The following is a 26,577-nucleotide window of genomic DNA, read 5'->3' on the forward strand; positions in this document are numbered from 1 at the left end:
AGCTTTATTCAGTTGAGGGCAACACCAGGGAGGGGCAGACACCGTTAGTAGGCCCTAACCACCATTTTGTTTTTTAAAAAACACTTAATGAGAGCCAGAAGGTTGAAGCTCAGCTTTATTCAGTTGAGGGCAACACCAGGCAGGGGCAGACACCGTTAGTAGGCCGGAACCACCAATGTGTTTAAAAAAAAAAGTTAATCAGAGCCGGAAGGTAGAAGCTCAGCTTTATTCAGTTGAGGGCAACACCAGGCAGGGGCAGACACCGTTAGTAGGCCGGAACCACCAATGTGTTTAAAAACAGCAGTTAATCAGAGCCGGAAGGTAGAAGCTCAGCTTTATTCAGTTGAGGGCAACACCAGGCAGGGGCAGACACCGTTAGTAGGCCGGAACCACCAATGTGTTTAAAAAAAAAAGTTAATCAGAGCCGGAAGGTAGAAGCTCAGCTTTATTCAGTTGAGGACAACTTGAATTAGGGACTGCAGACAGACTTAGCAGGCTGTCCCCTGTGTGGACCATGCATCCAATACATTAACCCATTGAGCCACAAAGGACACGTAATCTTCCGTGGCCATGCCTACAGGTCCATGTGTCTGTTGTCAGGTGTACCTTTGTCAGTGTAGGCCTATTGGAAGGAGGGACCGCAGACAGGCTTCGAAGGCCTAACACAATAAAATGGGCTGGCTGTAGGCACTTTAAAATTGGTTCCAGGGGTACACGGGCAGCAGTGGTCTGGTCAGTGGAGGCCTAGTGGAAGGAGGGACCGCAGACAGGCTTCGAAGGCCTAACACAATAAAATGGGCTGGCTGTAGGCACTTTAAAATTGGTTCCAGGGGTACACGGGCAGCAGTGGTCTGGTCAGTGTAGGCCTATTGGAAGGAGGGACCGCAGACAGGCTTCGAAGGCCTAACACAATAAAATGGGCTGGCTGTAGGCACTTTAAAATTGGTTCCAGGGGTACACGGGCAGCAGTGGTCTGGTCAGTGGAGGCCTAGTGGAAGGAGGGACCGCAGACAGGCTTCGAAGGCCTAACACAATAAAATGGGCTGGCTGTAGGCACTTTAAAATTGGTTCCAGGGGTACACGGGCAGCAGTGGTCTGGTCAGTGTAGGCCTATTGGAAGGAGGGACCGCAGACAGGCTTCGAAGGCCTAACACAATAAAATGGGCTGGCTGTAGGCACTTTAAAATTGGTTCCAGGGGTACACGGGCAGCAGTGGTCTGGTCAGTGGAGGCCTAGTGGAAGGAGGGACCGCAGACAGGCTTCGAAGGCCTAACACAATAAAATGGGCTGGCTGTAGGCACTTTAAAATTGGTTCCAGGGGTACACGGGCAGCAGTGGTCTGGTCAGTGTAGGCCTATTGGAAGGAGGGACCGCAGACAGGCTTCGAAGGCCTAACACAATAAAATGGGCTGGCTGTAGGCACTTTAAAATTGGTTCCAGGGGTACACGGGCAGCAGTGGTCTGGTCAGTGGAGGCCTAGTGGAAGGAGGGACCGCAGACAGGCTTCGAAGGCCTAACACAATAAAATGGGCTGGCTGTAGGCACTTTAAAATTGGTTCCAGGGGTACACGGGCAGCAGTGGTCTGGTCAGTGGAGGCCTAGTGGAAGGAGGGACCGCAGACAGGCTTCGAAGGCCTAACACAATAAAATGGGCTGGCTGTAGGCACTTTAAAATTGGTTCCAGGGGTACACGGGCAGCAGTGGTCTGGTCAGTGTAGGCCTATTGGAAGGAGGGACCGCAGACAGGCTTCGAAGGCCTAACACAATAAAATGGGCTGGCTGTAGGCACTTTAAAATTGGTTCCAGGGGTACACGGGCAGCAGTGGTCTGGTCAGTGGAGGCCTAGTGGAAGGAGGGACCGCAGACAGGCTTCGAAGGCCTAACACAATAAAATGGGCTGGCTGTAGGCACTTTAAAATTGGTTCCAGGGGTACACGGGCAGCAGTGGTCTGGTCAGTGGAGGCCTAGTGGAAGGAGGGACCGCAGACAGGCTTCGAAGGCCTAAAATAACAAACAATAGGCTCATGGCAGTTTTACAGCGGTTACATGGATACACGGGCAGGCAGCTTGGTGGTGAGTGGAGGAGTATTTAAAGTAGGGACCGCAGACAGGCTACCAAAGGCCTAAAATAACAAACAATAGGCTCATGGCAGTTTTACAGCGGTTACATGGATACACAGGCAGCTTGGTGGTGAGTGGAGGAGTATTTAAAGTAGGGACCGCAGACAGGCTATCAAAGGCCTAAAATAACAAACAATAGGCTCATGGCAGTTTTACAGCGGTTACATGGATACACGGGCAGGCAGCTTGGTGGTGAGTGGAGGAGTATTTAAAGTAGGGACCGCAGACAGGCTATCAAAGGCCTAAAATAACAAACAATAGGCTCATGGCAGTTTTACAGCGGTTACATGGATACACAGGCAGCTTGGTGGTGAGTGGAGGAGTATTTAAAGTAGGGACCGCAGACAGGCTATCAAAGGCCTAAAATAACAAACAATAGGCTCATGGCAGTTTTACAGCGGTTACATGGATACACGGGCAGGCAGCTTGGTGGTGAGTGGAGGAGTATTTAAAGTAGGGACCGCAGACAGGCTACCAAAGGCCTAAAATAACAAACAATAGGCTCATGGCAGTTTTACAGCGGTTACATGGATACACAGGCAGCTTGGTGGTGAGTGGAGGAGTAGTGCAAGGAGTGTCTGTCCCAGTACTCCCAAAATATAAATAGATGTTAATGTCTCGCAAAACAACCAAAACAAAAAAAAAGGTGGCATACTTAGGTACAGGGGTGGGCTCATCTACTGAGTTTCTGACATAGTAATTTGGCAGTAACTATTTAATGGTGCCAATATAGGACACAGACACAGACTACTTTAAGTTGCATCATAGATGTCTACAAAATTGTATTGTCAGTGCCAGACATTGAATGATGTCAGCGAATAGACTAAAGATTGGTGGAGCTGTGCGACATAATTTTGCACATGGTAGAGCACATTTTGAGCTGGGGTAGGGGGGAACTCTCTTGAGGCCGGCGGGACCGCCCCAGGGCCCCTCATGTTACAACGGTGTGTCTGACGTTGGGTGCGCACCACCACCGCCAGAGACACTACATTGTACTATGAGGGACCCAGTAGCAATGCCGTCAACCAAAAGCGAGCACACCCACCTCTTCAGACAAACAGCAGTCTCACGGGTGCTTGCGCCAAGTCGCGATACCACGGCCCCGTGTGGGGAGTTTGGCCATTTAGGGAGGTGTAAACATGTCGTATGCTGTACAATCAGCTGCAGCAAATTAGACATTAGAAAAGTAATTCACAGGCAAGAGCTTTTCATAGGAAAGCTAGGTGTCGGCCGGGCAAGGTGGGGCAAAAGATTTCGAAATCCAGTTGTGGTTCATTTTAATGAATGTTAGATCGTCAACATTTTGGGTAGCCAGACGAGTCCTTTTTTCGGTTAATATTGAACCTGCAGCACTGAATACTCTTTCTGATAGGACACTTGCTGCCGGGCAAGCAAGCTCCTGCAATGCATATTCTGCCAATTCTGGCCAGGTGTCTAATTTGGAGGCCCAGTAATCAAATGGGAATGACGGTTGAGGGAGAACATCGATAAGGGATGAAAAATAGTTAGTAACCATACTGGACAAATGTTGTCTCCTGTCACTTTCAATTGATGCAGCAGTACCTGTCCTGTCTGCGGTCATAGCAAAATCACTCCACAACCTGGTCAGAAAACCCCTCTGTCCAACGCCACTTCTGATGTGTGCACCCCTAACACTCCTAGTCTGCTGCCCCCTGGAGCTCGTGTGAGAACGATCACGTGCGCTGTGTGCTGGGAATGCCTGAAGCAAACGGTCAACAAGAGTTGATTGTTTGGTTGCTAATATTAGTTCCAAGTTCTCATGTGGCATAATATTTTGCAATTTGCCTTTATAGCGTGGATCAAGGAGGCAGGCCAACCAGTAATCGTCATCGTTCATCATTTTCGTAATGCGTGTGTCCCTTTTTAGGATACGTAAGGCATAATCCGCCATGTGGGCCAAAGTTCCAGTTGTCAAATCTCCGGTTGTGATTGGTTGAGGGGCAGTTGCAGGCAAATCTACGTCACTTGTGTCCCTCAAAAAACCAGAACCCGGCCGTGACACGCAACCAATTTCCTGTGCCCCCGGGAAAGGTTCGGCATTAAAAATATACTCATCCCCATCATCCTCCTCGTCCTCCACCTCCTCTTCGCCCGCTACCTCGTCCTGTACACTGCCCTGACCAGACAATGGCTGACTGTCATCAAGGCTTTCCTCTTCCTCTGGTGCAGACGCCTGCTCCTTTATGTGCGTCAAACTTTGCATCAGCAGACGCATTAGGGGGATGCTCATGCTTATTACGGCGTTGTCTGCACTAACCAGCCGTGTGCATTCCTCAAAACACTGAAGGACTTGACACATGTCTTGTATCTTAGACCACTGCACACCTGACAACTCCATGTCTGCCATCCTACTGCCTGCCCGTGTATCCTCCCACAAATAAATAACAGCACGCCTCTGTTCGCACAGTCTCTGAAGCATGTGCAGTGTTGAGTTCCACCTTGTTGCAACGTCTATGATTAGGCGATGCTGGGGAAGGTTCAAAGACCGCTGATAGGTCTGCATACGGCTGGCGTGTACAGGCGAACGTCGGATATGTGAGCAAAGTGCACGCACTTTGAGGAGCAGGTCGGAGAACCCAGGATAAGTTTTCAATAAGCACTGCACCACCAGGTTTAAGGTGTGAGCCAGGCAAGGAATGTGTTTCAGTTGGGAAAGGGAGATGGCAGCCATGAAATTCCTTCCGTTATCACTCACTACCTTGCCTGCCTCAAGATCTACTGTGCCCAGCCACGACTGCGTTTCTTGTTGCAAGAACTCGGACAGAACTTCCGCGGTGTGTCTGTTGTCGCCCAAACACTTCATAGCCAATACAGCCTGCTGACGCTTGGCAGTAGCTGGCCCATAATGGGACAACTGGTGTGCAACAGTGTCATCTGCCGATGGAGTGGTTGGCAGACTGCGTTCTGTGGAAGAGCTGTAGCTTCTGCAGGAGGATGAGGAGGAGGAGGAGGAGGGGGTGCGAACGCCTACAGCCAACTGTTTCCTAGACCGTGGGCTAGGCACAACTGTCCCTAAATTGATGTCGCCTGTGGACCCTGCATCCACCACATTCACCCAGTGTGCCGTGATGGACACATAACGTCCCTGGCCATGCCTACTGGTCCATGCATCTGTAGTCAGGTGCACCTTTGTACTCACAGATTGCCTGAGTGCATGGACGATGCGCTGTTTAACATGCTGGTGCAGGGCTGGGATGGCTTTTCTGGAAAAAAAATGTCGACTGGGTAGCTCGTATCGTGGTTCAGCGTACTCCATCAGGGCTTTGAAAGCTTCGCTTTCAACTAACCGGTAGGGCATCATCTCTAACGAGATTAGTCTAGCTATGTGGGCGTTAAAACCCTGTGTACGCGGATGCGAGGATAAGTACTTCCTTTTTCTAACCAGAGTCTCATGTAGGGTGAGCTGGACTGGAGAGCTGGAGATCGTGGAACTTTCGGGTGTGCCGGTGTACATGGCAGACTGAGAGACGGTTGGAGACGGTATTGTTTCCGCCGGTGCCCTAGATGCAATATTTCCTCCTACAAAACTGGTGATTCCCTGACCCTGACTGCTTTTGGCTGGCAAAGAAACCTGCACAGATACTGCCGGTGGTGCGGAAAATGGTGGCCTTACAGTGACGGAAGGGATGTTGCGTTGCTGACTAGCTTCATTGGCCGAGGGTGCTACAACCTTAAGGGACGTTTGGTAGTTAGTCCAGGCTTGAAAATGCATGGTGGTTAAGTGTCTATGCATGCAACTAGTATTTAGACTTTTCAGATTCTGACCTCTGCTTAAGCTAGTTGAACATTTTTGACAGATGACTTTGCGCTGATCAGTTGGATGTTGTTTAAAAAAATGCCAGACTGCACTCTTCCTAGACTCGGATCCCTTTTCAGGGATTGCAGACTGAGCTTTAACCGGATGGCAACGCTGTGCTCCAACAGGTTTTGGCTTTGACACGCGTTTTGGGCCAGATACGGGCCCGGCAGATGGAACCTGTTGCGATGTTGATGCCTGCTGCGGCCCCTCCTCCACCTCCGCTTCTGAACTACTGCCGCCTGCACCCTGTTCCCCCAATGGCTGCCAATCGGGGTCAATAACTGGGTCATCTATTACCTCCTCTTCGAGCTCGTGTGCAACTTCGTCTGTGTCACTGTGTCGGTCGGTGGTATAGCGTTCGTGGCGGGGCAACATAGTCTCATCAGGGTCTGATTGTGGATCTGTACCCTGAGAGGGCAATGTGGTGGTCTGAGTCAAAGGAGCAGCATAGTACTCTGGCTGTGGCTGTGCATCAGTGCACTCCATGTCAGAATCTACTTGTAATGGGCATGGCCTGTTAAATGTTTCACTTTCTAAGCCAGGGACGGTATGTGTAAAGAGCTCCATGGAGTGACCCGTTGTGTCGCCTGCTGCATCCTTCTCTCTTGTTGTAGTTTTTGCTGAGGAGGACAAGGAAGCGACTTGTCCCTGACCGTGAACATCCACAAGCGACGCGCTGCTTTTACATTTACCAGTTTCTGAAGAGGAGGCAAAAGAGCTAGAGGCTGAGTCTGCAATGTAAGCCAAAACTTGCTGTTGCTGCTCCGCCTTTAAAAGCGGTTTTCCTACTCCCAGAAAAGAGAGCGTTCGAGGCCTTGTGTAGCCTGACGACGAAACTGGCTCCACAGCTCCAGACTTAGGTGGAATATTTTTATCCCCACGACCACCTGATGCTCCACTACCACTACCATCATTACCAGCTGACAATGAACGCCCACGACGACCTCTTGCACCAGACTTCCTCATTGTTTTAAAATCTTAACCAAAGTAACTTTATTTGTTGCTGTCAAACAACTTACACGGTGAGCTATAACTTCAGTATGATTTCAATATCCCTTAACAGGTTGGTGAGACCACAAGGAAAATCAGGCACAATGTTACACACTCTGTTTTCTGTGGCACAAAATCACAGAGATGACACACACGCAGGACTGTCACTCAAGCACTAATGTCAATATTAATCTCCCACCTAATTTTTTTATTTTTTTTTCTCAGGGAGACTTTAGAAACCAAATAATATTAAAAAAAAACAAACAAAAAAAGGCTTTCTATGGCCCACAATTAGAGAGAGAGAGGTGGCACACCCAGGAGTCAAGACTGGCGCACAAGCTGAAAGGGCAATATTACTCTCCCACTGTTTTTTTAAGTTTTTTTTTTTTTTATTTTCAGGGAGACTTTAGAAACCAAATAATATTAAAAAAACCAAAAAAATAAATAGCCTTTCTATGGCCCACTGAATGAGAGAGAGAGGTGGCACACCCAGGAGTCAAGACTGGCACACAAGCTGAAAGGGCAATATCACTCTCCCACTGTTTTTTTATGTTTTTTTTTTTTTCAGGGAGACTTTAGAAACCAAATAATATTAAAAAAACCAAAAAAATAAATAGCCTTTCTATGGCTTACTGAATGAGAGAGAGAGGTGGCACACCCAGGAGTCAAGACTGGCACACAAGCTGAAAGGGCAATATTACTCTCCCACTGTTTTTTATGTATTTTTTGTTTTTTAAGGGAGACTTTAGAAACCCAATAATATTTAAAAAAAATAAATAAATAGGCTTTCTATGGCCCACTGAATGAGAGGGAGAGAGGTGGCACACCCAGGAGTCAAGACTGGCACACAAGCTGAAAGGGCAATATTACTCTCCCACTGTTTTTTTATGTTTTTTTTTTTTTTCAGGGAGACTTTAGAAACCAAATAATAAGAAAAAAAATAAATAAATAAATAGGCTTTCTATAGCCCACTGAATAAGAGATAGCACACACAGCAGTGGCACACAAGCCCTGACTGAGGCCAATATTTTTCTACCACTGATTGATGTAGTGTTTTTGTGTTGAGGTAGAATTTAGAACACAAATCACGGAAAAAATAAATAGGCTTTCTATGGCCCACTCAGTGAGAGATGGCACACACAGGGATGGCACTGTTGCAGAAATGCCAATCTTAATCTCCCACAAAAAAAAAACAAAAATAAACAGGGACTGTCCTACAATTACTATCTCCCTGCAGTAATCTAAGCCAGGTATGGCAGGCAGCAATAGGAGTGGACTGATGCACAAATTAAATAAAAAGTGTGGACAAACAAAAAAGATAGCTGTGCAGAAAGGAACAAGAGGATATGTGCTTTGAAAAAAGCAGTTGGTTTCCACAGTGGCGTACACACAGCAATACAGCTATCACGGAGCCTTCTAGGGCAGCCCAATGAGCTACAGCGCTGAGGAAAAAAAAAAAAAAATAGCTTCCACTGTTCCTGCACACCGAAGGTGGTGTTGGACAGTGGAAATCGCTACAGCACAAGCGGTTTGGTGGTTAGTGGACCCTGCCTAACGCTCTCCCTGCTTCTGACGAAGCGGCAGCAACCTCTCCCTAAGCTCAGATCAGCAGCAGTAAGATGGCGGTCGGCGGGAACGCCCCTTTATAGCCCCTGTGACGCCGCAGACAGCAAGCCAATCACTGCAATGCCCTTCTCTAAGATGGTGGGGACCAGGATCTATGTCATCACGCTGCCCACACTCTGCGTTCACCTTCATTGGCTGAGAAATGGCGCTTTTCGCGTCATTGAAACGCGACTTTGGCGCGAAAGTCGCGTACCGCATGGCCGACAAGCACAGGGGTCGGATCGGGTTTCATGAGACGCCGACTTAGCCAAAAGTCGGCGACTTTTGAAAATGATCGACCCGTTTCGCTCAACCCTAGTGACATGTCTACAGGGTAAGATGAGAAGAATTCCATCGACCCCAAATTTTTTCAAATTTTCCCGGACAGCCTCTGTTCTGATATAGCATACGTTCATACGGAATGACAGAGTTAACCAGATCAATCCAAGTTCTTACAGATGGACATGAATTCCCCATCCACCTCAATGCCAATACCTTACGTGCCATAAAAAGCACCTCCCGCAAGAAAACACGCACACAGCGATCCCAAGTCTCCTCCTCCCATACTCCAAATATACAAACTAGTGGGTCAAGGGGAATAGGAACCAACAACAATGATGTCAAAAGTGATGTCACCTCTTTCCAGTAATGAAGAATGGGACATTTCCATATCATATGTGTAAAGTCTGCATCCGACGAGTGACACCGCGCGCATTCTGACGTCTGGAACCGACCCATTTTAAAAAACCGTATCGGAGTTAAGTATGATTGATGTATTATGTATAACTGGGTCATCCTATTATTAACTGACGGGGATACTGTAATCGGAGATTCAAGGATATCTTCCCATTCCTCCTCTTGCATATTAGAGAGTAATTCCCCCCATTTCACTTTAATATAATTGATAGTGGCTGTGGCTCCCGAAGATAGCATGTAAGTATATAAGGTAGAGATAAGACCTTGGGGACCCTGTGACTTAAGAATTCCTATCAGAGGTAGAGAGGATATAGCACGACCTGTACCTATGTGTCTCATATATGATTGAACGGCTGACCTCAATTGCAGGTATCGAAAAAATTGGGATCTTGGTATATCATATTTGTTTTGCAATTGTTCAAAAGACGCAAAGACCCTCCCTTCATACAAATCACCTATTGAGGAGACACCATGCCCTATCCAAAAATCAGTAGACGGGTGATTCAATAAAATTAAGAAATAGCTATTGTTCCACAAGGGCATCTCTGCTATAATGTCTATAAATCCAGTGTTTTTTTTTATTTATCTCCAGACTGAACGCGCCAGACGGAGTAAAGGCAGCAGTCGGGGGGTATTAATCCTCTCCGCCTCCAGAAGGTTTAGTGGGCAATCAATTTGGGCCGAATGAAGTAGGTGGTTTTCCGAGTTGGGAAGGTAGTTACTGGGCATCCATTTATTAAGAGCTCTAGCCTGGCCGGCAAGGTAATATAAATAGAAATCTGGTAGTGCCGCTCCTCCCCCCTGCTTTGGTCTTTGTAATGTGGATAGCTTGAGCCTGGGCCTAGATTTTCCCCATATAAAAGTGGTAAGTTGAGAATTCAAAGACGCGAAAAAGGACTTAGGGACTAGCATAGCACTGTGTTGAAGACAATAGTTGAACTTGGGAAGCAAGATCATTTTGATTAAATTAATACGACCAGCCACGGATAAACGGAGTTTGCTCCAAGCTGCAAATTTAGATTTAGCTAACTCTAACAGTGGGAGTATATTGAGTTGCAAGTCAGACCTGCTATACTGGGAGATGTGTATGCCCAGATATTTGAAACTGGGCACAACAGGAAGGGGGGAAAGAGTCTCAAGACCGGGCATTGGAAGATGGGAGAGAGGCATCAACGCGGATTTGTCCCAATTTATATATAAACCTGAATATCTACTAAAGTTATCTATGGTAGCAATTACCCACGGCAATGTTTCCTCTGCCTGGTCCATAAATATCACCATGTCATCAGCATATAGGCCAATGGTGTCTACACGATCAGCTATCTGTATGCCTTTAATGTCAGAAGAACACCTTATTCGTATCGCCAACGCCTCTATTGCCAAGGCGAAGAGGGCCGGGGAGAGGGGGCACCCTTGGCGTGTCCCCCTGTATAAAGAGAAGGAGTTAGAAATTGAACCATTTATAATTATACGAGCCCTAGGTTTCATGTATAGCAGTCCCACCCACTTTAAGAATTTATCCCCAAAGCCATATTTTTTCAAGCATGCTAATAAAAAGGGCCATTCAAGAGAATCAAAGGCCTTGGCCGCATCCAGCGATGCCAGTGCCCAAGAATTATCAGGCACCAATGAACTATATTGGACCACTGACTGGACATGTCTAATATTAATAGAAGTATTTTTACCCGGCATAAAGCCCGTCTGGTCTGGATGTATGAGATGCAGTATAATTGAGTTCAGCCTAGTAGCCAGGATTTTGGTAAAGACTTTATAGTCTACATTGACCAATGAAATAGGCCGGTAAGATCCACATTCCAGTGGGTCCTTCCCCTCCTTTTTAAGAATAATGATGTTCGCCTCGTAAAAGGTGTCCGGCATAGAGTCCCCCTCCCACATTTCTCGAAACACCCTCAACAGAAGTGGCGCTAGGATATCACGGTATTTTCTATATAGTTCAATGGGAAACCCATCTGGACCAGGGGCCTTCCCAGAGGCCATATCTGTCAAAGCCTGCTCAACCTCCTCCAAGGTGAACTCAGCGTCCATTAAGGCGCGCTGAGCTGGGTCCAATACTGGAAATGTCACATCCGATAAATAATCTAAATTTCCCAAAACATCAAAGTCACATTTAGATGTATATAGTGACTTGTAATAGTCATGAAAACAGTGAAGTATCTCCTCAGTTGAGGATACTAGTGAACCATCCGATGTTCGAATCTGTAATATAGTATTGGATACGTTATGTTGACGCACCAAGAAAGCTAAAAACTTGCTGGCCTGGTTTCCCATTTCGAAGTAGGATTGGCGGGTAAAAAATAGTTTACGCTTAGATTTAGTGTCTATGTACTGGTCATATAATCTCTGGGAAGTTTGCCATTCAAGTTTATTGCCAATAGTTGGATTAGATACGTATGCTGACTCTGAGTCCTTTAGCCATTGTTCCATCACATCATCCTCCCCTGAGGTCACCCTTTTTATGTAAGATATTGTGGAGTATAGACACCCTCTTAAATATGCCTTAAGGGCATCCCAAAATACGTTGGTGTCCTAGGGTCCAGAATGGGACGAGATAAAGCATTTCAATTGGTCCACAGTTGTATCATCAGAACCAATTGGTTTAAGCCAAAATGATTCAATTTCTAAGCTATACCGCCTCTAGATTGCCCAAATTTAAGTTTAAGGATGACAGGACTGTGGTCAGATATTCCTCTACTACCATGCTCAATACTATCCACCCGTGTTACCAACTCCCCAGATCCAAATATGTAGTCTAGGTAGGAAAGAGAACGTCTGGTAGATGAATGACAGGTATATCCTTTCACCCCAGGGTGACGCATTCTCCACAGATCCAACCAATCACTCCCCTCCATAAACAGGGCCAATTGGGATGGGACCTGGGATGATGACTCCCCGACCAACTCCTCACCCAATCTTAGCCTATCCAGGCGACCATCCATAACTAGATTGAAATCTCCCATACAGATTACATTCTCATCTGGGAAGCCCAGGGCAAAACTCATTGCCTTTCGAAGTATAGATAAATTAGCTGGCGGAGGATTATAAATACATAATATGACATAGTCTCGAGAGTTAATTGATGCATGGACAAAAACAAACCAACCTTCCGAATCTCTCCTGGCCTCTTTGACCTCCCACCTAACATCTCTATGGATCAGTAATGAGACCCCTCTTGAGTAACTCGTGTGAAACGCATGTATAGACCATTGTACCCATGGTTTCTGTATACATCGGGCCGTGTCTCTAGTCAAATGTGTCTCCACCAGCGCCACTATATGTGGATGATAGCATCTGATCAGCGAAAATACCTTAATCTTTTTCCGTGGAGACTTGATACCACGCACATTCCAGGTCATACATATCATTTCAGACCCCATGCTCACCCATCAATACAAAATGAAACCTAAAAGAGGGACCGCTGTCCAGGCAAGGCTCGGGAACGACACATGGAAGGCAAGAGGACCATTGGCGGCGATTTCTACCTATAGAACAAAATAAACAAACATAGAAAACATGGAAAAAAGAACAGAGCAAAAACCAAACAATGTAGGAGCATAGTCTCATACTCCCGCTGGTAAATACTTCCGGGGATACCCTCGCTAAACTCAGCGTCTGGTATCGTTGTTAGGTTAGACACTCATGTAGAGAGCTCTATTGTGCAATTATCCGCACCGATACATTAGGATTTCTTTGCATTGGGCATCTTGTGGACCCGTAGCCACTCAGCCGCCTCCTCCGGATCAGTAAAGAAAATAGAAGAACCCTCATGAACAACCCGCAGGCGAGCTGGATAGATAATGGAGTACATGATGTTCCGGTCTCTCAGTTGTTTCTTAATCTCCAGGAACCGCGCTCGCTGTTTCTGAAGCTCCATTGAGAAATCTGGAAATATCGAGATTGTAGCATTGTGAAATTTAATAGGGCTCTTCTGCCGTGCCAGTCTTAGGATGGTATCTCTATCCTTGCAATTGAGAAGACGTGCCAAAAGGGGTCTCGGCGGAGCTCCAGGGGGGTGGGGTCTCGTGGGGACCCTATAGGCTCTTTCCACAGAGAAAGTTGAGGAAAATTCGCCTCCCAAAGTAGTTTTAAGCCAATCCTCCAGAAATTCCTCAGGTTGTTGACCCTCCGATCGTTCCGGCAAACCAATAATTCGGATATTATTCCAACGCAGTCTATTCTCTAGATCATCCGCTTTCTGCTTCCAAGCATTTATAGAGCCAGCCACTTTTGTCAATTTAGCCTCCATTGGTACATTGGTATCTTCTACTTGTGACACTCTCGTTTCCACCTCTGTGATACGCCCTCCCATGGTTTGCATATCTTGCCTAAGATGACCCACCTCGATGTATACATCCTCTATTTTTTCAGTGAGGGAGGATCTAGTTAAGGTGATAGCCTGCATCAGTTGCTCAGAGGCTTGTTTAAGGGTTAACTCATCCCGTTCCCCCTCCTCATTACTATCAGAGGGGCGGCCTTTACGTGGTGTCTGTGAGGAACTACCCCGAAGGGTCCGCATACCCTCCGGGGGGTCCTCTCTGGCAAATTTTTTAAGTTTGTCGGTCGCACCCGACCCCCTGGTATGCTGCATAGTTGACAAATATAATGAGGGGGGCAAGAGAGCGGTCTCAGTTGTAGTGTAAGGTGGTGCCAAATCTCAATCACAGAGACAGGGCAGCAGAACCCACAGGGGTTTATATTTATATATATATGAAGTTATTGTTAGGCAGTCTCAGAGATATCAGATATATCCAGTGTGCCCAGGGAGAGGAGGGAACCCACAGCGCCTACAGAAGCAGCAGAAAGGAGGGGGGCCAGACCCTCCAAATCTCATGCACCAGTGGGACAGATGTCTCTCAGATAGGGGGAGCGCAGGGCCCAGTCTTTCAGGGCACTCACTGCTTGTCCCCTCAAATAGAAAAAGGAACAGGATACATGCTCACCTCCCCAGTAGTGCTGCAGATGCGAGTTTCCGCGCTGCTTCTCCTCTGCCAGAGAGCGCACTTATAATTTATTGCCACCACTGCCGGCGCCGCCCTCTAGGTCCCCCTGTCTGGCACACCGAAGTCCGGCCGCTTATATCCTCCACCCCTGAAGATCTCCGGGGCACAGGGGAAAATCCCGGCGCCGATGGAAGCTGGCGCCGCTCTGTGCTGCTGGAGTGCGCGCTTGTAAGATGGCCGCCGCCTCACTCCGGTCCTCGTGTTCCCGTCGACTCAGCCGAACGCAGCTCTCCTCCGTACCCCACCTCAGCTTCCACGGTGGTCAGGCACCTCCGAAGTCCAGGAGGACTACAAATCAGTCCGCAGCCCACGTTTAAAGGGGTCCAGATAGCAGGATTATAGCAGGATAACCGGAGCTCTGCAAAGGCTAAGTCTGCTTCCTTCGGCTACATAGCCACGCCCCCCCAGGGTTTTGTTTTTGCATGTCAGAAATGTTTATTTCTAAATTTTGTGCAGTTATATTGGTTTACCTGGTGAAAATAAACAAGTGAGATGGGAATATATTTGGTTTTTATTAAGTTGCCTAATAATTCTGCACAGTAATAGTTACCCGCACAAAAAGATATCCTCCTAAGGTAGCCAAATCTTAAAAAAACCCACTCCAACTTCCAAAAATATTAAGCTTTGATATTTATGAGTCTTTTGCTTTGATTGAGAACATAGTTGTTGATCAATAATAACAATAATCCTCTAAAATACAACTTGCCTAATAATTCTGCACACAGTGTATTTCTATTTCCAATGAAGTTGGATCAGCCTGTAACTTCATTTTCCACTTTTGATTTTGAGCATCATTCCAGCTCCAGACCTCCGTGGGATATTAGTTGTGATTTACCTTGATCATTTTTCTGTTTTATTGTTCTCAACGCATTCCACTATGTAATGAATAAAGATTTACAACTGGAATATTTCATTCAGTGATATCTAGGATGTGGGATTTTAGTGTTCCTTTTCTTTTTTTGAGCAGTGTATATGAAGGAGACAAGTTATAGATGGCCTTGTAGGTCAGTATTAGTAATTTGAATTGGATACACTGTGGGAATGGGAGCCAGTAAAGAGATTTGCAGAGGGGAGAGGCGGAGGAGTAGCGAGGAGAGAGATGAATTAGTTGGGCTGCAGTCTTAAGGATGGCCTAGAGAGGTGCGAGGGTGTTAGCAGGGAGGCCACAGAAAAGGATGTTGCAGTAGTCAAGGCGGGAGATGATGAGGGCATGCACAAGCATTTTAGTAGATTGAAGGTTGAGGAAAGGACAGATTTTGGAAATATTTTTGAGCTGGAGGCGACAGGAGGTGGAAAGAGCTTAATTGTGCAGTTTAAAGGACAGGGCAGAGTCAAGAATTACTCCGAGGCTGCAGACTTCTTTTACGGGGGAAAGCGTGATGTCGTTAATTGTGATAGGTCAGGTAAGGAAGATCTGTGAGATGGAGGAAAGATGATGAGTTCAGATTTTTCCACATTGAGTTTGAGTAAGCGAGAGGAGAAGGAGGATATGGCTGATAGACACTCCAAGATTCTGGACAGCAGAGAGGTGACGTCTGGGCCAGAGAGGTAGATCTGAGTGTCATCAGCATAAAAGTGGTACCGGAATCCATGGACTTTGAGTTTCCCCAGGCCAAGTGTATAGATTGAGAAGAGTAAGGGTCCTAAAACAGAGCCTTGGGGTACTCCAACAGAGAAAAGGTGGGATGAGGAGGTAGTGTGGGAGATGCTGAATGTGCGGTTGAAAAGGTATGAGGAGATCCAGGATAGGGCGAGGTCTTTGATGCCAATGGAAGAGAGGATCTGTAGTAGGAGGCAGTGTTCAACTGTGTTGAAAGCAGAGGACAAGTCTAGAAGGAGGAGTACAGAGTATTGTCTGTTAGCTTTGGCTCCAAGTAGGTCGTTAGTAATTTTGGTCAGGGCTGTCTCAGCGGAGTGATGGGGCCGGAAACCAGATTGTAGAGTATCAAAGAGCAAGTTAGAGAGGTGGGAGGAAAGTTCAGTGTGGACATGTTGCTCCAGGAGTTTGGAAGCGAATGGGAGCAGCGATATTTGGTGATACCTGGAAAGAGCGGTTGGATCGAGGGTTGGCTTTTTAAGGATAGGCGTGATTGTGGCATGTTTGAAAGCTATAGATATATTTAGATAGCTATAACTTTTCCATATTTCTGCTGACAGTCATGCTATGGCTTGGTTTTTATGAGACAAGTTGACATTTTTATTGGTACTAATTGTGGGTACATTTTTTGATCGCTTTCTATTCCAATGTTTAGGCTTCTTTTACACTTACCGGGTTTTTTGAGGCCCGTTATTGCGGGCCTTTTTTGCTGACCGTATTGTAGCACCCCCACTGCCGCAGGGCCGAGAGGTACCTGGTACCGGGCCTCTGAGTCTCTGTTCTGGGGTTGTCACGGTGGCTAGACCCAGTCCGTGACCCTGCTGTGGGGCGTACAATAAAGATGGAGGTATGGGATGATGGAGATGGTGCAGTGTAGGTCGTAGTAAATAACGAGGACACCAGGTTGCAGTCTCTTTACCTCTTTACTGAAGGTTTTAGAGTCCTCAGTCCAGAGCGCTGTCAACAGGGCTGTCAAAGACTGGCCGGTCCAAAGGCACATCAGGAGTTCCCTTTACAGGTGGGAATCAGTGTCTACCTTCTAGCGCTGGGTGTTGTAGTTCTTCCCTGCTGAGCTCCCGGGATAGTCCTCACAACTGATTCTGCCTGTCTCTCATGTTCGTTCTCTCCGTCCCCCGGGTGATATGGTAGGACGCACCCATATGACGGGGTAGGCCTGGAGTTCTTCCGGGACCCTAGAGTCGCCCCTCTCCCACAGCTGCCTCCGTTGTCTGCTTAGGTGATTTGTGTGAGACAGCCAACCTATAATTGGCTGTCCGGCCGTGGTTTGCAGTAGTACTTAGAGTCTCTTACTTGCTCGGCGTTCCGGCCACTGACTCTTTGCGCCTCAGAAGGATGTTGCCTCGGTCTAACAGCACGACTCCTTCTGGTCCTAATTCCTCTTTACTGTATTCCTGTTGTTCACTGGTAAGTTCTGCTCTTAGGAGTCTGCCAGGATCCCATCCCTGACAGGTCCTCTCACTAGCTCTTCCCAGTTACTTCTCTCTCTGTCTTCCTGTCCAACCCCCAGTTTTACCAGAGTGTGAGGAGTGGCCTACTAGATAGAACCACCCCCCCTGGTGGCCGGAGTGTGAAGTGTAGTGTGAGTGTTACCTGGTCAGAGAAACTCCTTTAGTGCAATCAGACGTAACATCACTCCCCTTAGTGGCAGAGCGACATTACTGCAACGACCAGGACTCTGGGGCGCTGCACTCCCCCCCGGTTAAATCCAGTACTCCCGGACTGGGAAAACAAGAACAACATTACATGTTAACAGAAAACACACAAAATTTTGAAATATCATAAACAATTAAACATAGCAGTGCTTCCCTTTATGGGAGGTGAGGACTCTTGAACATTGCGAAAGTTAGGTCATGCACAGTTTATGACTCTCAGTTCAGTGGTTGAAACAGCGGGGACCCCAGGTGTTATGGTTCCCAATGGCAGGGGAACATCAGAAACATAGAAAAACGGACAAGCTCTCGGGTGATGGAAACTAGAGCTGACCGCGATGCTAAACCTATACACACAACTAATAGTAGCCAGGGAACGTGCCTACGTTTTCGCTAGACGTCTCGCACCAGCCGGAGGACTAATTACCCCTAATAGATGAAATATATTTGTAACAACTCTGCTGGCATCACGTCATGGCCTCGCATCTCTCACACTATCTTACCCACTGCTCCAGGTCATGATGTGGTTTCTGTTTCTTGCCAGCTCCATGTTCTGTGTCTCTGCTCTCTGCATGCTTCATGGTTCTGTGTATAGAGGGGCGGCGCCTGAACTCTCTGGTTCTTATAGCAATCAGGTGCATCTGTCCAATCTGTTCCTGACCAATTACCAGGAGACCTCCAGTATATAGTTCAGCTCCACCCAGTGTTCTGGGCCTGTGCAATGTGTTAGCTCAGTTAGTGTCTTGCTTCTGAGTTTGCCTGGCCTTGCTCTATATTACTCCCTCTCTGGAGGATTCTCTGTGTTATTTCCTTGGTCTTGTTGTCCGCCCACCAGGAGGCAGAATATCCTGGTCCCAGTGTCTTTGTCCTTGTGTCTTGTTCCATTGCCTTGTCTGCACTTAGTCTTACCTCGGTCTCCTAGTCTTTGGCTTCCTTCCCTGTTGTCTTTCCTTGTATTCTCAGTCTGCTTTCACTCCGCACTCTTGCAGCTCTGCCTGCTCTGAACCTTTGTTACTTTACCACTGCTCCTCACTTCTGCGTTTCTGCTCCTTTGTACTCTGCTTATCTTCTGCTGTTGCAGTTATCCCTTGCTGCAGCTTCTCTCCACATTCTTTGTGGCTCTGCTCAGCTTTGCTGCAGAGACCCCTCCCGCAGCACCTCTCCGCTCCTTGCGGTTCTACCTAGCTCCGCTCCTTGCGGTTCTACCTGGCTCCGCTCCTTGCGGTTCTACCTGGCTCCGCTCCTTGCGGTTCTACCTGGCTCCGCTCCTTGCGGTTCTACCTGGCTCCGCTCCTTGCGGTTCTACCTGGCTCCGCTCCTTGCGGTTCTACCTGGCTCCGCTCCTTGCGGTTCTACCTGGCTCCGCTCCTTGCGGTTCTACCTGGCTCCGCTCCTTGCGGTTCTACCTGGCTCCGCTCCTTGCGGTTCTACCTGGCTCCGCCTCCAGCGCCTCCGCTCTTGGCTCCGCCTCCAGCGCCTCCGCTCTTGGCTCCGCCTCCAGCGCCTCCGCTCTTGGCTCCGCCTCCAGCGCCTCCGCTCTTGGCTCCGCCTCCAGCGCCTCCGCTCTTGGCTCCGCCTCCAGCGCCTCCGCTCTTGGCTCCGCCTCCAGCGCCTCCGCTCTTGGCTCCGCCTCCAGCGCCTCCGCTCTTGGCTCCGCCTCCAGCGCCTCCGCTCTTGCCTCCGCTCTTGGCTCCGCCTCCAGCGCCTCCGCTCTTGGCTCCGCCTCCAGCGCCTCCGCTCTTGGCTCCGCCTCCAGCGCCTCCGCTCTTGGCTCCGCCTCCAGCGCCTCCGCTCTTGGCTCCGCCTCCTGCCTGTCTGCACTTGGCTCCGCCTCCTGCCTGTCTGCACTTGGCTCCGCCTCCAGCTCTTGGCTCCGCCTCCTGCCTGTCTGCACTTGGCTCCGCCTCCTGCATTTCTGTTCTTGGCTCTAGCTCCTGTGCTTTCGCTCTGCATCCGCTCTTGCGGTCTTTATCTACTTATTCCTAGGTCCTCGTGTCTGAACAGGTTCTTACCCGTTCTACATACCTGCCTGCAGACCGGTCCCTACCGGTTCTTCCAGTGTACCAGTCCTGTCCACCAGTCCTGCCAGTGAGCCAGCCGTGCCCGCCTGCCTACCAGAGAGCCAGCCGTGCCCGCCTGCCTGTGTTCCTGTTGTACCCGTCTGCCTGCCTATGTGCCATCCGTGCCCGCCTGCCTACCAGAGAGCCAGCCGTGCCCGCCTGCCTGTGTTCCTGTTGTACCCGTCTGCCTGCCTATGTGCCATCCGTGCCCGCTTGCTTGTCTATGTTCCGTTCCCCGGTGGGATCAGCAGCCACAACCAGACTCCACCCTGGAGTGGTACCTGGTAGCTTCCTATTGCACAAGTCTGACCTCACCATCAGAGGCTCCAGCGAACACCTAGGAAGCTACTTAGTTACGCCCCTTCCAGGGAGGTTTGGTCTGTGGCACAGTGGGGCCACACATACCCCCGCGTGCTCACGCCTTCCAGTCAGGGCGCGAGCGTGACAGTTTGCACAGGCCATGGCCTCCGCTGTATCCCATGTCCTACCGCTCGCAGAGCATGATGAACTTTTTTCCTGCCCATATGAGCAACCTGAAAAATTTGTTCCACCAAGGGTGGTTCAGATTGAAGAGACCTCTGACCCAATTATTGTCTCTAATGCTCTCTTCAAGCAACTTCAGGCCTATGAGGAGGAGCACTACCCAGCTGACCCACCTAGGTTCTATGGGAATCCTGAAGAATGCCAGGGGTTCCTGAAGAAGTGCTTACGCTACATCCTGCAGAATGCAGCTTGTTTCCCCTCTGACTGGGTCAAGGTGGGTTACATCATGTCCTACCTGGCCGAAGATGCTCTAATATGGATAACTCCCCTCTGGGAAGCAGGGGATCCTATTGTCATGAACCTAGGGGCCTTCCTAGTGGCCTTCCGTAAAGTCTTTGACAAGATTTGTCCTGCTGCTCCTGTTAAGTCTTCCCCATCTAGATCCGAGAGGCGCTCCAGACGGGCGAAACCCGTGAAGAAACCCCCACGTCAAGCCATGACCGTCTGTGACCCTCCTGTTCCTCTACCCGTTAAAGCAGCAACCTGTGTGAAGCCTAAGAAGGTTGATGAGAGTGGGCTGGCAAAGCAGCAGCCTGAAATCAGCCATAAGAAGGGCATACAATGTCGCTGCTGTTGTGAGGAACACCTGGATGGCCTCTGTCCAGGGGATCTTAAGCTCCAAAACCTCGGGCCAGTTGGAGAGGCTGCCCCTGGCGAGAGTACTTCCTCTCCATCTAAGTTAATGACTGTTTCTCTGCCTTCTGGGAGCTTTGGTGTGTCTAAGCCGCCTGTCATACGGAGTCGGTGTATGGTCTCCGTTCTTCAGCTCCAGAAACCAGTGTGGGCGTTACCTGATAATGGCCGAACCCTGCTAAAGAGCAGTCTAGTCCTGCAAGGACAACTACAGCTCCAAGTTGGAGCCTTATACACGAAGAAGTTTGTTTTCCATATGCTGTCTGTTATGCCCATGGGTCATTCTAAGCCAAGGACTCTACCACCCGCTCTGGTCAAGAGTTGCAGTAAGGTGCTTCGTTTGAACTTACCCAGTCTTGAGAAGTGTCTGGTTCCCATGCGTCAAAGACACTCAGCAGTGACATCTTCTTCTGCTGGTCTGCTAGTCGTCGAGTCAAGCTGTGCTGACGTCACCGAAGATGGGGAAACGGTGACTATGTCTCCACACATCTCCAGCGACTATACCAGTAAACACTTAGTCGTCGAGTCAAGGTGTGCTAATGTCACCGAAGATGGGGAAGCGGTGACTATCTCTCCACACATCTCCAACGACTTTACCTGTATTCCATTCCTAGGAACATCCCCGCCGCTTGGACGATTTCTTCTGGATAACGGGCAGAAGATGGTTCCTATGTTTATACCTTCTGCGTCCTTGTGGCCGGCTGGTGAAGATTTCAAAACAGAAGTTTGTTCACCTCAATTCTTCTCTGACCCGGTGGAGCTGATGCTCTCCACATTCATCTCTAGTGACTTTTCCTGTGTTCAGTACTCTAGAACATCTCTGCTATCTGAAAGTTTGTCTCTGGATATCGGGCAGAAGGTGTATCCTGTCAGTATTCCTTCAGCTTCCATGTGGCCGGCTGGTGAAGATAACAAATCGGTATCTTCCAAGTCCCTGCTTCTTGTCTACCCTGAGGAAATGGTCCAGTCCTTTGAGAAAGCTAACCCTATTGGGTACAATGAGACTTTCCTATCCGAGATTTCTGATGAAGCTAACCCTGCAGAGCACAAAGAGACTTTGTTTTCTGAGATACCTGGTGACTCTCCTGCCGCCTTCTACCCTGAAGATGTCATGTTGGCCTGGACTATGTGTGCTCCCATCCTTCTTCTACAAGTTATTCTGGCGGGCTTGAGGAAGAGGGGCCGTAAAGGGGGGGGTACTGTAACAACTCTGCTGGCATCACGTCATGGCCTCGCATCTCTCACACTATCTTACCCACTGCTCCAGGTCATGATGTGGTTTCTGTTTCTTGCCAGCTCCATGTTCTGTGTCTCTGCTCTCTGCATGCTTCATGGTTCTGTGTATAGAGGGGCGGCGCCTGAACTCTCTGGTTCTTATAGCAATCAGGTGCATCTGTCCAATCTGTTCCTGACCAATTACCAGGAGACCTCCAGTATATAGTTCAGCTCCACCCAGTGTTCTGGGCCTGTGCAATGTGTTAGCTCAGTTAGTGTCTTGCTTCTGAGTTTGCCTGGCCTTGCTCTATATTACTCCCTCTCTGGAGGATTCTCTGTGTTATTTCCTTGGTCTTGTTGTCCGCCCACCAGGAGGCAGAATATCCTGGTCCCAGTGTCTTTGTCCTTGTGTCTTGTTCCATTGCCTTGTCTGCACTTAGTCTTACCTCGGTCTCAGTGGCGTAACTACAAAGTTATGGGCCCCGGTGCGAACTTCCAAATGGGGCCCCCCCCGCCATAAAATTCAATGTAAGCCCCATAGAATACAATGCAGCCCCCCTCATAGTATAATGCAGCCCCTCCATACAGGGGCAGTGACAAAGACACGAGCAAATGGTGACGAGGGGGCAGAGGAGAGGGAACAAGGGGGCAAGGAAGACAGGCACTAGGGGACACATGGGGGCTAGGAGGCAGGGGAGAAGGATACAAGGGGTCTAGTGGGCAAGGGAGACTGACACAAGTGGGCAAGGGAGACTGACACAAAGGGCACACGGGGACTAGTGGACAAGAGAGACTGGCACACGGGGACACGGACTAGTGGGCAAGGGAGACTGACACACGGGGAATAGTGGGCAAGGGAGACTGATACAAGGGGACTAGTGGGCAATGGAGACTGACACACGGGGACAAGGGACAAGCACAAGGGGACAAGGGAGACAGGCACAAGGGGACACATAGGGACTAGTGAGCAAGAGACTGACACAAGGGGACAAGGGATACAAGCACAAGGGGACACACAGGGACAAGTGGGAAAGGGAGACTGACACACAGGGACTAGTGGGCAAAGGAGACTGACACAAGCACAAGGGGACAAAGGAGACTGACAGAAGCACAAGGGGACATAGGAGACAGGCACATGGGGACACACAGGGACTAATGGGCAAGGGAGACTGGCACACGGGGACACAAGCATAAGGGAGACAGGCTCAAGGGGACACACAGGGACTAATGGGCAAGGGAGACTGGCACACGGGGACAAGGGACACAAGCATAAGGGGACAAGGGAGACAGGCACATGGGGACACACAGGGACTAATGGGCAAGGGAGACTGGCACATGGGGACACAAGCATAAGGGAGACAGGCTCAAGGGGACTCACGGCCCCCTGACCTGCCAGAGCCGCTTGCAGCTGCGACCGTAGTAGTTACGCCGCTGCCTCACACACACACATACTACAGATATCACACACACACATCATACTACAGATATCACACACACACACATCAGTTATTACACACACTACAGATATCACACACACATCATATTACAGATATCACACACATACTACAGTTATCACACACACACACTACAGATATCACACACACACACAGACATACTACAGATATCACACACACACACATCATACTACAGATATCACACACACACACACATACACACACTACAGATATCACACACACACACACATACACACACTACAGATATCACACACACACACATCATACACACACTACAGATATCACACACACACACATCATACTACAGATATCACACACATACTACAGTTATCACACACACACACACCAGAGATACCAGCTCATATACACAACTCACAATCTCCTCTCTGGTACAGGGGTGGCTGATGTAAACCGGCTGCAGCTCCTCAGCTTCTCCTGACTAAGGCTAGTTTCACACTAGCGTCGGGAACAACCCGTCGCTGTGCGTCGGGCCGACGTTCCCGACGCTAGTGTGGTCTCCGCCGCACAACGGGGGCAGCGGATGCATTTTTCCCACGCATCCGCTGCCCCATTGTGAGGTGCGGGGAAGTGCGGGGAGGTGGGGGCGGAGTTCCGGCCGCGCATGCGCGGTCGGAAAAAGTGGACCGTCGGGAGCAAAAAACGTTACATGTAAGGTTTTTTTCTCCCGACGGTCCACTACCACACGCCCAAGCGTCGCAAAACGGACGCGACGTTTGGCAATGCGTCGCAAATGCGTCGCTAATGTTAGTCTATGACGAAAAAACGTATCCAGCAAGAACTTTTGCTGGATGCGTATTTTCGGCAAAACGACGCATTTGCGACGTATTGCAGTTAACGCTAGTGTGAAACTAGCCTAAAGCGGCTCTGTCCCGCACCTCCCCCCCTGCTCTCGCCTTCTGTCCCGGGGTTATTTTGGCTTTCTCTTAAAGGGAACCTGTCACCCCGTTTTTTCCGTATGAGATAAAAATACTGTTAAATAGGGCCTGAGCTGTGCATTGCAATAGTGTATTTTGTGGACCCCGATTCCCCACCTATGCTGCCGAAATACGTTACCAAAGTAGTCGTTTTCGCCTGTCAATCAGGCTGGTCTGGTCAGATGGGCGTGGTGTCTTCCCCCAGATCTTGCTTAGTTTTCCGTTGGTGGCGTAGTGGTGTGCGCATGCCCAAGGTCCCGAATCCACTGCACAGGGGAGTGAAAATAGCGTGATGTGCGACATTTCATTGGTGATCGGTGGGGGCGGCCATCTTCCTTTGGCCGCGCGTGCGCAGAAGCGGCGCTCTGCTGGCCGCGGCTTCAGGAAAATGGCCGCAGGATGCCGCGCGTGCCCAGATGGAGATCGCGGCGGCCATTTTCCTGAAGCAGAGATGCGACACCTCGTACACACCCGACTCCGCTCCGTACACCTCGTACACACCCGGCTCCGCTCCGTACACCTCGTACACACACGGCTCTGCTCCGTACACCTCGTACACACACGGCTCCGCTCCGTACACCTCGTACACACACGGCTCCGCTCCGTACACCTCGTGCACACCCGGCTCTGCTCCGTACACCTCGTGCACACCCTGCTCTGCTCCGTACACCTCATGCACACCCGGCTCTGCTCCGTACACCTCATGCACACCCGGCTCTGCTCCGTACACCTCATGCACACCCGGCTCTGCTCCGTACACCTCATGCACACCCGGCTCTGCTCCGTACACCTCATACACACCCGGCTCTGCTCCGTACACCTCATACACACCCGGCTCCGCTCCGTACACCTCATACACACCCGGCTCCGCTCCGTACACCTCATGCACACCCGGCTCCGCTCCGTACACCTCATGCACACCCAGCTCCGCTCCGTACACCTCATACACACCCGGCTCCGCTCCGTACACCTCATACACACACAGCTCCGCTCCGTACACCTCATACACACACGGCTCCGTTCTGTACACCTCATACACACCCGGCTCTGCTCCGTACACCTCATACACACCCGGCTCTGCTCCGTACACCTCATACACACCCGGCTCCGCTCCGTGCACCTCATACACACACTGCTCTGCTACATCCACCCAAACCCCTCCTGACCTTACACAAAAGCTTACCCTCCTCCAGCATGATGACAAACAGCACTGCACTACTGTCCTGCACTACACGGAAGCCCTTGATCATGTGACTCCAACTCCTCCCCTCCTGTGACCTCATCACAGGTCCTGTGCGCACAGAGCAGTGGCAGCTATAGTAGTGGTGTGCGGCTCTCTGCGGTGGAGGGGCTCTGCTGCGGGTCAAGTGCAGTCCCACCCGTGATCGCGAGTGCACGCGCAGCAGGGCCTGTAAGGAAGAATTATTTAAAGGGCCGGCGGCCCATTTTGTAGCTTAGAGTTCTTAGGAGCCCGCCCAGTCTGCTGGACTGGGTGGGCCCCTAAGCACTGCGGGCCCCGTCGCAATTGCGACCCCTGCGACCGCGGTAGTTACGCCCCTGCTCGGTCTCCTAGTCTTTGGCTTCCTTCCCTGTTGTCTTTCCTTGTATTCTCAGTCTGCTTTCACTCCGCACTCTTGCAGCTCTGCCTGCTCTGAACCTTTGTTACTTTACCACTGCTCCTCACTTCTGCGTTTCTGCTCCTTTGTACTCTGCTTATCTTCTGCTGTTGCAGTTATCCCTTGCTGCAGCTTCTCTCCACATTCTTTGTGGCTCTGCTCAGCTTTGCTGCAGAGACCCCTCCCGCAGCACCTCTCCGCTCCTTGCGGTTCTACCTAGCTCCGCTCCTTGCGGTTCTACCTGGCTCCGCTCCTTGCGGTTCTACCTGGCTCCGCTCCTTGCGGTTCTACCTGGCTCCGCTCCTTGCGGTTCTACCTGGCTCCGCTCCTTGCGGTTCTACCTGGCTCCGCTCCTTGCGGTTCTACCTGGCTCCGCTCCTTGCGGTTCTACCTGGCTCCGCTCCTTGCGGTTCTACCTGGCTCCGCCTCCAGCGCCTCCGCTCTTGGCTCCGCCTCCAGCGCCTCCGCTCTTGGCTCCGCCTCCAGCGCCTCCGCTCTTGGCTCCGCCTCCAGCGCCTCCGCTCTTGGCTCCGCCTCCAGCACCTCCGCTCTTGGCTCCGCCTCCAGCGCCTCCGCTCTTGGC

Source organism: Ranitomeya variabilis, chromosome 6 (assembly GCF_051348905.1).
Source record: "Ranitomeya variabilis isolate aRanVar5 chromosome 6, aRanVar5.hap1, whole genome shotgun sequence".
Taxonomy (NCBI): Eukaryota; Metazoa; Chordata; class Amphibia; order Anura; family Dendrobatidae; genus Ranitomeya; species Ranitomeya variabilis.